The following is a 12,346-nucleotide window of genomic DNA, read 5'->3' on the forward strand; positions in this document are numbered from 1 at the left end:
CTGGGGGAGACCCTCCTAAACAGCTGGGCAATGGAGAGGGAATTTCTTCACCTCTCCTGCTGCTTATCTACATCACTGCCTCTTGGGCCTGCTGAGAAGGGAGAAGCCAGGACCTCAATTTTAGAAGCATCCACTGGAGCAACAACCCAAAGCCAGTATAGTCCAACAACAATCCAAAGCAAGTACAGCAAGGTCACATACGTACACACAGCCCCTGGATCAAGGTGAGGAGGGGTGCTGGGATAGAGAATGCTGATACACAGAAAGGGGGCAAGCACTATAGAAGTGAAAAGTCAGATAAAAGCTCTGTGCAGCCCACAGCTCCCTTCCCCTCCCTCTCTTCTCTACAGGACACAATAAAACAGCAGGAAGTCTCAGTGAGCCCCAAAGTTAATTAAAAGAGATCTACTTCAAACTACAACCTATTTCAAAGCCACAGAACTCCTAGAAAAGGCAGCAAACAGTCAAAAACAGTGCATCTGCACAGAAAAAAGAAAGGAAGACAGAAGGAAGCCTGTAATACAGCATTCATCTACATGCATAAAATCAAATACAAATGTACAAAAATTACCTTATTCCACCATTAGCACAAAGGGACAATTAACCCACAGACTCCATTTTCTTTGTAGACAGATGGCTCCTACAAAGGTTCAGCTTTTCGCATATTGATTTGATATCCCAGTCAGACTATGCCCCGGGATCCATCAAGATCAAAGAAAAATACAATTTCACTCCTTTTTCACATTGAAGGCTTAATAATTTTCTCCTCAATAACATAATTTTCACACCACGTTCAAGACACTCTCACAGAATATGTTATGCTAAATGACTCAGAGGAAATTTCAATCACATCAATATGGAATGCCCACAAGGCAGTAATAAGAGATCACATCCTAAAGCAAGCAGCTACTGAAAAATGTCAAAGGTTATTAGAGATAGACAAGCTTTTAAATTCCACTAGAGTTCTCAAAAACAAAAACAACATTCAAATGAGACTTTGAGGGAACTAAAACAACTCAAATTTGAACTCCACTCACTATTACAAAACAAATATGAATTTCACCTCTGTAAAGCTAAACTGACTCAATACACCCAAAGTAATAAAGCTTCTAAATTTCTTGTTAATAAAATTAAAACCAAAGAACTCAAATCTAGGATCGCTTATCTAGTAAACTCCCAAAACAACAAGATTATAAATCCTTGAGCAATATCAGAGGAATTCGCTAAATACTACAGCTCTTTATATAACTTAACAAAAGACCAATCTATCACATATTAAAATCAGATACTTATAGATACATTTTTAGGCGATATCTACCTCCCGTTCTTATCACAACTAGAATTTCTAAATAAAGAAATCTCCACTACAGAAATACCAGACACCATTGCATTGTTAAAATCCATCAAATCTCCAGGGCCAGGTCGTCTCACAAATGAATATTATAAATCATTTTACTGTCTTAGCACCCTATCTTTTGAGTACTTTCAACCATGCTATAGCACACAATTCCTTCCCACCTGAAATGCTTAATGCCCTTATCATAACTCTACCCAAGCCAAAAAAACCTCATACATCTCCCTCTAACTAAAGGCCCATCCCATTTTTAAACACAAATGTGAAAATTTGTGCCAAGAGTTTAGACTGGCAGATATTCTCCCATCGTTAATATTGAATGATCAAGTGGGTTATATTAAAAATAGACAGACGTCAGACGCCACTAGATGCTTCATAAACTGGATTGAATATGTTGAAAAATGACAAATGCCCTTTTTGCTACCATCATTAGATGCTGAAAAAGCATTTGATAGAATCATTTGGGGTTATTTACATTCAGTCCTCAGAAAATTTGGATTTCAAGGTAATTTCTTATCAGCAGTTATGTCCCTCTACTCATCTCCCAATGCTTTAGTATATTCTTGAGGCTTCGTATCTAAACCATTTACAATTAGCAGCAGCACTAGACAGGGTTGCCCCATGTCTTCATTATTCTTTGCTCCAGTTACGGAACCATTTGCAACCCATATTAGACTCTCGCAAAATATTAACGGAATCAAAGTAGGGGAAAAGGAGCACAGAATAGGACTTTTGTGGATGATGTAATTCTTGCACTATCAAACCCAGCCACTTCTCTACCTTCTGTCTTCAAAATAATTAATCATTTCTCCTAAATGTAATACTACAAAATAAATATTTCAAAGTCACAAATCTAGAAATTAAGAAGTCCTTAGTTACCCACTTTACCTATTTATATACCATACCTAGGTATTTCTCTAACCTCCTCCACATCAAAATTATTTGAAGCAAATTTTGAACCTTTAATCCCCTTAATCAAAGCCGAATTAGGAAAATTAAGAACTCACAGTATCCTCTGGCTAGGTAGAATTGCTTCAGTCAAAATGATGATCCTTACGAAAATTCTTTATTTTTTCCGCAATGTCCCAATACATTTGCCAATATCCTTTCTTTAAAAAATCAAATCCCTCATCCAATCTTTTATCTAGAGGAATTTCAGGTTTGTGGATTCAGACCTTCCAATTAATGTCCAATCTCAGTGGTATACAGAAACCCCCACATCCAGCTAGGGCTCTATTAACCCCTTCAGTGGCAGGTTTATTATTACTATGTCATGCCTCACAGGGCAGGTTTTTTAAATGCGTCAAAAATGCAACTTAATCTTGCAAGTATTTGAAAGTACTGTATTACTTTGACAGTTGGTATTATGGCAGGAAAATCTCTGGGGTTTGCTGCGCTGAGTATGCAGTAAAAACCCCAGAAGATTTCAGATGACAGCTCAGTGCTCTGCACATTTCAGCACTAAAGCTGTCAATAGAAATCTTCCAGGGTTTAACTGCATGGTCAGTGCAGCAAGCCCCAGAGGTTTTCCAGGCGTGCCACTAAAGGTGTTAAACTTAGGTTCTGATCAGCTACCCCATAATATGTGTACCCCTCTGTTACATGTGCTGATAGCTACCAGAATTTCTATCGCACAATTCTGGAATGGTAATTCTATTCTTTCTATTGCAGATATAATCAAAGCTGTGAATAACAACAGCTAGTTTGATTACATGCATCTCTGCGCATCAAATAAAAAAAGAAAATTCATGAAGAGTTGGGAAGTCTGGATCCACAGCAATTTTTGCTACATGCCAAAATCTTATTTGCTTTAATTACTCTTCTCCTGTACCAGTCCAATGACTTGATCCAAAAGTTTACAGTTTTTTTTAGTTTGTTTTTTTATGCTTAAGTTACACATTTCAACCTCTCTGTAAGAGACTCCGTGATGTTCATTACTACTACTACAATTACTTTGTAAAACCTTTTCAATAAAAATTGGATGTTCAAAAAAAAAGAATGCATTATTGTACACCAATGTCTCATATTTTTCTCACTAAAGAAGTTGAATTGAAGCAAGGGAATAAATAAAAAAAAATGATGTGAAGGTATATCCCGACAGATTAAATTAAATTCAGTGACTCACTATTAAGATCTCACAAGACAAGGTATCCTAATGACTTATTAAAATCTAACTAAGGCTGCAGACTCATAGGAATTGTAATATGCATCTATAAGAAGTGAATCAACTGTCAACAGATAAATAGCTTTTTGTTATCCTATAAGGCACATTGGTGAGTGAAGGCTGCAATATTTGATGAATTATATCAATGAATATTATGCTGTGAATAATAGGAATTTTCAAGATTACAAATATCTATTACAGCAAGAAACATAATACATGAATGAACTTACTCTACTCTAAATAACAGACACAAGAATGTCTATTATGCAATTGCATATTATTGTTATTGAAAAGGCTTTAATCTCTTTACCTACTGAATTAATTATAAAATGTCTTCATGTGAACCAGGCCCTTGGTGAGCAATAAGTATTATAGCTATGATTTTAAGGTGGGCCCATATCTGAGACTAAATTTTGTAATTTTTAGTTATTAGACTACTATGGGAAACAAGAGCTGCATAACTAATTTTATTTTAGTAGCGTTTCCCCTAACATTTGCCATGCGGACTATTTTTTTTTCCTTGCTCCTTCTCATTCATGTAGTTACTTTACTTGGAAATTTTCTTATCATTCGAACCATCTGGAAAAGTACTATTCTTCATACTGCCATGTATTATTTTCTAGTCAACCTGGCATTCCTAGAGATATGTTTTACCTCTTCAATAATACCAAAACTTTTATCTATTTTAGCATTTGAAAATCATGCTATCACTTTTTGGGGCTGCCTCACCCAGTGTTACTTCTACTTCTTGTTAGGTTCTGTTGAATTGCTTCTCTTGGCTGCCATGTCATTTGATAGGTATGTAGCAGTTTGCTACCCTCTACGCTATGGAGCAGTAATGACTCCACAGTTATGCACACACCTCACTGTGAGCTGTTGGATTGTTGGATTCATGGATACTCTTATCCCAACTTTACTTGTATCTAAAGTTTGGTTCTGTAAGTCTAACAGAATTGACCACTTTTTCTGTGATGTAGAACATCTGCTAAAACTTGCATGTTCAAATACAGTGCTTATTCAGTTGATCAACCTATGTTCCTCTTCATTAGTTGTCTTTGGGTCTCTAATATGTATAATCACATCGTATGCCTGCATAATAGTATCATTAACTAAGATGTCCAAATCAGGAAGAAGGTGGAAGTCTTTTTCTACATGTGCTTCTCATCTACTTCTTGTGGTTATTATTTATGGAAGTTCACTCTTCTTGTGTATGAGGGGGGTGAAGACATCATATTTCGATATTAGTAAACTCTCAGCATTTATGACTGGCATTGTGACTCCTCTTTTGAACCCTTTCATTTATACTCTTAAAAATGCTGAGGTGCATAACGCTATACATGTATTTATTTTTGGAAGGTCTTTGGAGGTCCAATGAAAAAATATATTTTACCACACATTGACTATATTTTTATACAATCTACAGGTAACTAAATGTATCAAAGGTTCAACAATATGAGAAACCTGAATTACATTTCCTATGAATTAATGCTTAAATTCCTATTTTTTGGCTCTGTTGAAGAAATCAATAAGGGGTATCGTAGCCTTATCAATCAGGTATGCCTAATTTATTCAATGCATTCAAAATGAAAACAATGAGAAACATTCAAGTGATATTTCCAAGCTCTTCTATTTTATTGTTGTAATGTAAGAGGTTAGATAGTGTGGCATCCCCTCAATGTAAACAATTCAAAGTCTACAGCATGTGTGATACTTATCTCTCAGTAAAAAATTACAAAGGTTAATTATGACAAAGCTGCATGTTCAGCATCTGATACCATATAAAACTTCATGCTTAACTCTTTGCTATGCACATGGCATAAATATTATGTACACGACACTAGTGCATAAATTATAATGTAATACTTTTACAGGCACTAATCAAAAAATCGAAACTCAAATTGATGTTACAATGAAGTGAATGAAATGGAGGTCCATTTATTTTAAGGGGAGCATCAGATATTTAAATGTCGAATTTTAAATTTACTTGTACAGCTTCCCGGTAACTGAATGATTAATGCCTTATAGATCCATTTCCTAAAGTGAAATTCTCTTCATTTAATTTTTTTGCATATTGCTAGGATATTAATGTTTAGGACCCCTCTGATCTTGAGAAGAAAAGAGGTAGGGATCCATTAAGCAATTCTAATGCCCAGTGGCTCTCAAGTGCAACACAGCCACCTTTAAGTGAAATAGTCTGTGTTGTAGTTTCCAGCAAAGAAGATGGCCAGAAGTGTTGTTCTGCAGAGACAATAAGGGAAGAAGCTTCAACGCTTGCCAAGTAAGAACCTCATTGATCAGTATGTGATATCCTAGCAGTTGTTGGGGAAACCCTTCAATGTACGGCACCATGCACACGAGGAAATGCTATAAATGCCAAACTCCCATATATTATAAAATGTTTAACACTGTCTATCTAACGGTACAGCTAAGGACTACACATTAGATGAAGTAGAACAAGCAGGAACATGTTGATATTTATTTTCTTGATAAAATAAAGCATTTCAAAATTAAAATAAACCCTGTGAATATATTTTTTTCATTTACAGCATTAGGAAAATGGAAAGCAAAAATATATATTTTTTTTTCAAAAATTTATGATTGTTAGCAAATCATTTCAGTTTTGAAGAAATTAAATATTTAAGATTTTTAATATTTGGTTATCAGTTATAACATTGTAGGTTGTGATGGCATGGGAACAGTGTTCATGGTAGAAGTAGCTGTATAAGTGGAGGCATGGTTTATATGGGAGATGTACTAAAAGACTTACGTTTTCCTGCTGAGGAGTGGTTGATGATGTATTACAGAAGCAAACCCAGCTGTTCAGTGTGTGTGGTGGCAGATACAAAGGCACCTTTTACACGGGACGACTGATGGGTGCAAAAGTGCCTGATAGCCAGTGCAGTCTTAACAGCATTATGGGCCCGCAGGCAAGGGCAATGTTGGTGTCACATTGTCCAGTCCCTGGTGTAGTTTGCAAACCTCTGCTAATTGTAATAGATATAATTCATCCAATCTACATTATTATTAACAGTGACAATAGCAAATAAGGACTCAAAACCTGCTTTAACCTGATCTCTAGAATTAAATTCATCTGGCACCCCCCTTGGCACTCCTATTGCATCTATGTATACATGTGGATCAAAGTTACCACCTAGAGCGTCAACTTCTCTCTTAGCACGATGCGGTGTTAGATTCTCACCTTCAGTGTAGTCTTCATATTGCATATTTGATTGTATTACTTTGTTCTGATCCCTGAAACAAGGGGCTAGTGTACAGTAGTCAAAGGTGTATGTGCTATGTGTGTGTTAGAAGAATTGTACCACAATGTCACTTCCCCTTCATATTCTCCGGACCAGGGGTTCCATTTTCCCTCCTTTCCTGCCCCTGAACGTGTGACGGCCACTTCCATCCAGGTCCCCCACCCTGCCCATAACATGAAAAGGATATGCAGGATCATGAGTTCTGTGCTCCGGGACCCAGGGCCTGTTTGCAGTGTGAAGCGTGGATCCAAGTAGGCTTTCCTTCGAGCTTGACTGCAGTTAGGGTGGTGAGCAACATCTGGTAGGGACCTTCAAACCAGGTTTCTGATCCTGACTTTCGTCTGTAGGACCTGGGAGAGAAGCAGAGACTGCAGAATGCGTTACTGACAATTCCTTGGAGAGACCTATGACAAAATTAACAAGAGAATTATTCCCCAAGCTCAGCTACTGTGGCATGTATCCTCCTGAGAAAAAAAAACCCAATGGAAGGCACTCAATCTAAGATTTGCCCATTTCCTCCATTGCCTTTTGAATCTTACTTTTCAGGGTACCGTTCATGTTTTCTACTTTCCCCCTACTTCGTGGATGGTAGAGTGTGTGAAAGGCCTGGGATATACCCAAAGCATGATGTTTTACATTCTTTCACCTGTGACGCGTGTACCTTTGTTTGACTCAATCACTTCCGGTACCCCATACCTGCAGACTACCTTATTCATGAGCTTCTGTGCGGTTACCTGCTTCTTTACTTTGGTAACAGAGTAGGTCTCTGACCTGAAAAGAAATCAACAACAAGCACATATTCATACTTCCCAACAAGTGGGAGCTGAATGTAGTCAATTTGCAATCCCTGTAATGGGTAGAGTGGCCCTGGCAAGTGTTATGTGGCAAATTTTACTTCTGCCCTGTTGCTTACGGCAAAGATCATACAAAATTGGACAAATGATGCAGCAGCTACAGAAAACCCAGGAGCCACCCATCCTCGTTCAAGCGCCGAGATCATTGCTGCTTTGAGAGGTGCGTCTTTCCGTGCGTCAGCTGGGCCATCATGGGGCACAGGGACCGTGGTAGGCAAGTTCTGTTGACTGTTCGCCACACACCTTCCTGTTTCTGCTGCTCCCATATTTAGTCCATTTGTCTTTTTCTTCCTTGCTGGCTTGTAACTGTAAAGTCTTTAGCATATCAAAGTCCAAGTTTTTATCAATGTTCAAAGTTTTAGTCAATGTCCAAAGTTTAGTCAATGTCCAAGATTTTTGTCAAATTCTTCTTTTCTTCCACGGCTTGAGGGCTGCTGCCTTTGTTGTGTGGTCTGCAAGGGTGTTGCCTCTTGCTTTTCCAGTGTAGGAATTGGTGTGAGCTCTCCACTTTGTCAGGTAGAAGTGGGGTCTCATGGGGTCCATGAGACTCTGCACTGCTGTACCATTCTTAATTGGCTGTCCTGCTGAGGTAAAAAACTGTTTGGCCTCCATGTTGGGCCATACTCATGAGCTATGCCAAATGCATACCGGGAATCAGTGTAAATGTTTGCTGTCTTACCTTCTGCCACTCTACACGCCTCAGTGAGGGCCTTCAGTTCCGCTTCTTGTACTGAGACATGCGGAGGCAAAGCTTCTGCTTTTAGGACATCTTGTTGTGTGACCACTGCATATCCGGTATGGAGTCGTCAATCCTCACCCTGGGACCATCTACAAAAAGCTCAAAATATGCATTGTTAACAAGGGGTTCCATTAACTTTTTAAAACTTAAATTTTCTTGTTGCATCAATGCTAGACAATCAGGCTGATATTCTATTTCAAACAGATCAGAATCTTATTGCAAAAAATTTAAAAATAGCTGATCTGCAATACCTAAATCACCTATGCCTTCCTCCTGCCCCTCTTTGAACCAGGGTACTCAATTTGAAGAAGAGTAGCCGGGTTCAAAGTAGTACAACATTGGAAAAAAATTTGATGGATGCAGATAAGGCCTGTAAGATGTTAGCGCCATTACCTGAGACATGAGTTACATCGGGACAGAATAATCTACAAACATCCATCCATATTTGAAATCTGACATCCTTTAAGCAAATTCATTATTAGTCTGATCCTGCCTGCAATGTCTTATCAAATTTGAGAAGAAGAAAAAAAAACTTTTACTGGCTGCCCAAGATTCTCACCCCCTCCTTTGTTGACAAGAGAGGGATGACCCATTACATACTTTTACATCATCAAGCTCCACCCCTTCAATACTGGCCGATTGCGTCTTTCTTCATATCTTCATTTAAACTTTACAGTCTGCCCATTCACATCACAAACAAGTAAAGTCTTATGCAGAGGGGGGGGAGGGGGGCTTTCATCCCCAGTCAATACCTGCATCACACATTTGACATTCATCACAGTCTGAACACTGGCCATTAACTCTCATCCATCCATGTGCTCAAGTCTGCCTCGTCACCCCCACATTTGAAGGTGTACCAGTACATACAGATGAACAGAAAAAAAGTGTGATAAACATACATCAGTTGAAAAACATTGCGGTGAGTGCTATAATGTTATAAAGTACATGATTCTATTGAGATGAGATTGTGAATGAGCGCTATTTTTGACAAATTATGTGAAAACGTTTGCTGAGTGACTGAGACATTCTATCTTTCTTATCTAGTGAAGCTATTATATGCTATATTAAACGCTTAGGTATTTTAGAATCTGTGGGTATCTTTCCACCCCTCTGCCTCTCCTTCTCTGTCTGTGACCCTGAGCAAAGAGTGAAGTCTGAAAGCCACCACCTTTGCAAAATAACTGTTATCTCTCTGTGAATATGAAACACAGACTGAACAAAGTTGTTTTAGTTTAACTATTCCCTGCATTTAAACTCATAAATAATACATATGCTGGGACCTTCTGACAGCGCAACATGTTCTGCATTTTCAACCCCTGTATTCTTAAAAGCCCCCACAGGATGTGAGTGGAGTATAACTTTCTTACACCTGTATGAAAGAGACCAAGACGTGTCCATTTGTGACCTCAGAACCCAGTAAGAATATACCTTAAAATTGCTATCTTTCCTGCCTTCTAAGACAGTACAATTCATTAGATTCATTACAAGCTTCTATTCTATTAAAGCAAACAAAGCTACTTTTCAAGGTTAGTATCAAACTCTGCTCCCACTGTTATCTCTTGGCCTTGAGAAGCTAGAGAGACATTGCAGCTTCAAGTAAACAATACTTCTCTCACTAGAAGCGAGCTCAGTTAACCACTTGTATATACATATACATATATACACACACATATATACATCTATATCTATCCACCTAGTATTATACACCTTTTCCTCTCTCTGCCAACAAATCACATGTCTTGTAACCTTCTTCTCGACTTTGCTTGTTCCTCATATTTCTCTCCCTACTAAATGCCAATGTAACCTTCAATAGACACTCTCCCCACACCCTCTTGATCACTTACTGTACTTTCCAACATTTCACTTACAGATACTTTCTTAAACAAATAATGTGTACATACTTAACTTTCTCTGACTGTCTCTCTGCTCCTCACTTCAGCACTTTCTAGTAAACCTTTGTCTTTCAAGGCACCCTTCTTGGTTCTAAGGACCTCCTCCCAGTCACCATGCTGTATTCTACCGTGTGGGTCCATGTCACACATTTTCATAAGAGTTTTCTTACATTTTACAAATTGGGACCCTTGTCTCTCCTCCACCAATTCATCCGCTCGACGACAGCCCTTGAGGGGCTCCGCCTTCTTTAATAAGGTCTTACGCACAATAAAACAACAGCAACAATAATAATAATAACACGCTCCACAGAGTATATCCTTCTGACCCGAATTGTTAGCCCCTTATATATGGCAAAACAACCGAAGGTATCTCCTTCTATGGAACCAGTCCCATAGAGTGCATCCCTCTCAGCTAAACCATCAACAACTAACTAAACTAAAACAACAGAGGGTTCCTTTGTCTATGGGACCTATCTCACAGAGTGCATCTCTCTCAGCTAAACCATCAACAACTAAAAAAACCGAGGGTTCCTTCGTCTGTGAGACCAAATGAAAAGAGAAAGAGAAAAAAATTCTGCAGATATTCACTATTGCTAAAAAGCTACGCACTTCAGAGTACAAATAGACTACAGACTAGTTCCTGGGTGAGCGATTGGTGCGCTTATCACAGTCAGTGGCCCGTGACGGCAAACCCAGAGCCCACGAGGTACCATGTAGAACTCTTAACCCAACCCGTCCGGTCACAAAACACAGATAGTCCCTCCTGCTGCAAATTTCCAAGCTTAAAACACAACATAAATATATATGCTGGTCTTACCTGGAGTTCTGTGAGTTGATCAGGCTCGGTTTGCAGCAGGACGGCTTCCCCGTGGCGTGGATCCGGGTGGTCTGGGCTGCACGGCTCCGGTTTTACCGCCCCACGTTGGATGCGCAATCTGTCAAGGAAATTCTGCGTACAGCACCAATCAGGCCCACCCCAATGCCCCAATGTCGGCGGTAAAGAAGAGACACCACACATGGAGGTCTGGTATAGTTCCTCACACGGGGACATAACTGTGCACTTTATTACAGATTACATGGGGTCTTATACCCTTTGGTCACATCACTATGAATGGGTAATGGTCTCATTGGCTCAAATTCACCGCATAACCATATATGTGAAGTCCGCATTTCCGCCTGAGGCAATGATAGTTATATACGTAGTTAAACAGTCGTTATCTAGATATGGCACTTCTGGGGAAACAGCCAAGCACGCGGCCTTCGTATCCGGTTTTGTATCATCTCTGAATTTCTGGATACATCTCTCTCAGCCTTGCAAACCTTTGGAATATCTGATGTAAGGCGACATATTACGTTTTTCTCATTTTAGCATTGAATAGAACTTATACAGGTATAAAAGCATAAAAAACATATGGCAATATATACATATACCCTCACACCTGGATAATCCCTTTAACAGAACAAAGGCATAACAATTGTCCCATTCTCAAAACATCACTTTTTGTGTCAATTACACAGTGTAATGTTCTGGGCAAAGTTCTTCTGGGTAACCTCAAGTCTTGTTATTCATGTGGATGTTACATTTACACGTACCACCTAGGTGTTGGAGCTGCAATTAGGCTTTCCCTCCCCAAGTGCCTTACTGCATGTGCTGCTGTTGCTTGTTATCTCCCTGAAAGTGGTGGAAAAGATGAGAATATTAACTAGCGCTGCTTGAAGAATGTGAAACTCTAGAAACTCACTTTTTTAATCTTTATTCATTAAATGTTACAGTGATAACTTGTTTGGGGTTTGAACTAACTCTTTTGACAGGTCCAAACAGTGATATGTACATTACATTAACAATGGTATCTACGGTATATAAAGACTTATAGCTTGAAAAACAATGTCAAAGTTCAGTGGGGCATCTTTTTTAGGGTGAGAGTCTTTGGGCAATGTATGCCACTGTATGGGTAAATAGTGGCATATGTCAAAGGCATCAGTCTTTGAGGTATTATATACATTGGGAAATTCTTTAAACATATAGTATACCTGCGACATACGCTGTAAATATGGTGTGAGTTGACAATTTTTACAAGAAAGT

The sequence above is a fragment of the Eleutherodactylus coqui genome, chromosome 5 (genome assembly GCF_035609145.1).
Source record: "Eleutherodactylus coqui strain aEleCoq1 chromosome 5, aEleCoq1.hap1, whole genome shotgun sequence".
Classification (NCBI taxonomy): Eukaryota; Metazoa; Chordata; class Amphibia; order Anura; family Eleutherodactylidae; genus Eleutherodactylus; species Eleutherodactylus coqui.